The sequence below is a fragment of the Crocodylus porosus genome, unplaced genomic scaffold (genome assembly GCF_001723895.1).
Source record: "Crocodylus porosus isolate Cpor-Errol unplaced genomic scaffold, CroPor_comp1, whole genome shotgun sequence".
Lineage (NCBI taxonomy): Eukaryota > Metazoa > Chordata > Crocodylia > Crocodylidae > Crocodylus > Crocodylus porosus.
Window position 1 is genome coordinate 2,085,079 of NW_017728904.1, and position 2,842 is coordinate 2,087,920.

Here is a 2,842-nt window from a genome sequence, read left to right on the forward strand (position 1 = left end):
GAGCTGAAGCTTTGAGGCCAGATCCAGTCACCAGGGCATATCAGCAGCCCTCCCAGCAAGCCAAGGCCAGGGGTGAGGGGATGTCAGAAGCTGCTGAGTCTTTACACCAACACCCTCCCTCTGAGCCCCCCATGCCAGGGCTCAGCCCTGGCATTGCCCCCCACCATGGGGCAGCGGGATCCGGCCTCCCTGCCCTCATCAATGCTGCACTCAATCTCCCGTGTCCCTCCTCTTGGCTCGGGGGGGAGTGAGCCTGTGTTGCAGAAGAAGGACTGAGGCCTGCCAACTCGTGTCATGAGTGGCACCCACCCTCGGCCCTGAATGCCCATTCCCAGCCCCATTGCCCCAGTCTTTGGCTACTCTGGGGCTGGGGCTTTGGGCCTCATGGCTAAGGCTGGACTCCCCCAGAAACAAATGCAGGGAGCCAGGAGACCCTTCCAGCACCTGCAAAGGGGCCCTCAGAGCCCAGCCATGGATGGTGCCCCCCCACTGGGGGACAGGAGATGGGACTGGGGCCTCCATGGGGTTAGGAAGGAAGTCTGGAGATGGGAGATGTGGCCCAATGGTTGAGTCCTTTTGCCGGTCTGGGGCTGAGCCCCTCAGCCATTCGGTGCCTCAGTTTCCCCTTGATTTGGAGCCCAATCCAATTCCCCTACAGCGGGAGGGAGAGGATGTCTCAGCCCTGGCAGCACCTGTTCCCACGGAGGAAGACTCCCTTGTAGCCCCCTCCACCCTGCTCTTAGGCATCGCAGATACGGGTCTGCCCCATGAAGCCATCTCAGCTATAATGCAGTGGCCATGCCTAAGGAGATGAAGGGCATCCATCTTGTGCACCATTTGAAGAGGTGGCCACCTTGGCTTGTGGGGCTCCCTTGCCTAGGCAGCCCTCGGAGAGAGGCCCAGCTTTGCCACCTCATCCAGAGGGAGACCGTTGTCCACTTGGCCCCCCACAACTGGCGCCCTTGCAGCCAGAGGAGAATTGCCTGTGCAGTAAGGGGCCCATGACACATAGTCCAGAGGGTCTGATGCCATCCAGGCAGGGCGTCACAGGGCGCAGGCTCACATGAGCTCACTACAACAGTGTAAAGGAAATGAGCTGGGACTTCCTAGGCAACAGGGGAGCCGGCCCAGCAGCTGCACTTCTGCACTGGGATCTCCAGTCAAACCAGTAGTGACCACCTCGCGCTTTCCACAGTGTCCCAGCCAGCCCAGGAGAGCCGGCAGCGGGGCCTGAGCTCTGCCTTCTGGCCAGGAACATTTCTCTGTCTCCAGTCGAACCTCAGCGCTCCGGGGACACGCCACAGCCGCAGCAAAGACTGTCTGATACATGCAGGTGCCATGACTGCCAGCTCGACGCGCCAGAGCCCAGCAGACAACCAGGCGCATAAATCCAGTGCGTCCCCACAGGGAAGGGGTGGAGAAGGACAGGCCGCGTTTCAGAGGCTGTAAATCTGCCTGGAAAATCCACTTTCCGCCAGCACACAGGGCTGAACTCTGCCTTCCAAGTGGCTACCCTAACCACTACACCCTCGTGTCCAGCCACCCTCATACTCCACCTCCCCCATGCCCTGCCCGTCTCCCCAAAAAAACAGAACTCAGCTCTCCACCCCCTGCACCCCTTCCTTACACAACCCAGGGGTCCGGGTTTGCTGGGACCATGCTCCCATCCCCAATTTCCCCCCAGCTGCTGCAAGGATTTTCTACAAGAAACATTTGATCACAAAGTCATCTGGACCCAAAATGCGGAGGGAAGAACAATCGAATGATTTGAGGATAGGTATGTGGTAGATTGGGAACTTTGGCCTCTTGCCGGGGGGTGTGTGTGTGTGTGTGTGTGTGTGTGTGTGTGTGTGTGTGTTTACGTGCACGCTTTTGAGCTGAATATGAGAGAAAGAAAGAACAAGTTGGGACCTGAAGGCTGGTTTCGGGGAAACGGGTGTGTCTTGTTTAAAAGGGATGCTAAATATTTCCCACCCACCCACCTTTGATGGGGTACAAGGGAGAATGGCAAGATAGGAAATGGAGGCTACCTGCGGTGTTGGGGTAGAGCCGTTCTGGGAATATCAGTGGCATGATTCCCACCCCCTGGGGACCTGGCTTGGCCGGCCCACAAGGAGATGGCTGCTTGAGACCATTTGCAGTGTGATAGTGGGGAAACTGAGGCATAAGCAGGCTCCGTGACTTTCCCAAGCAGTAGGAAGCAGATACCCAAACAGCCCCACTGGTACGCACTCCCACCTGGTATAAGGAGCTGAACCCAGGGGCCCTGCTTCCCAAGGGGCTGCTCCAACCACTACACCCTCTTGTCGTGCCACCACAGGGGACAGAGCAGCTTATCCCACCTCTGCTCCCTGCCCCTCTCCCTTAAACAAACCAACATTCAGGGATGCTGCTTCCCAGGCCCCTCCTAGAGGACCCAGGAGTGACCGTGCTCCCCCATGAATAACCTATAGGATGGTTTGTATCGGTGCCACCATCCGGGGGGAGAGGCGAGGGGGCAGGAAGCTGCTCTTGTCCTCTCCCAGCCCAGCCAGGATCTGCCCCTGGTGGGGTATCTATCCCATCTCCCTGTACAGCTGGGAACAGGGAAGGCAGGAAAGGAGGGGGAAGTATAGGGGGGGCTGGGATCTCCCCCCCCGCCCCTCCCTGGCTCCTTCTGCAATGCAATTATAGCGGGGGGGAAAGGGCAGCTTTATTTACTATCACCGATCAATAGCAGCTGCGGTGCTGGGCCTGTGCCCAGGCACGGAGCGCTTGCCAGCCAGGAATCCAAATGTCACTCACAGGCAGACGGCTCCTGCTGCTGCGTGGCGGCTCCTGCCCCCCCACTGCTCCCTTGGCC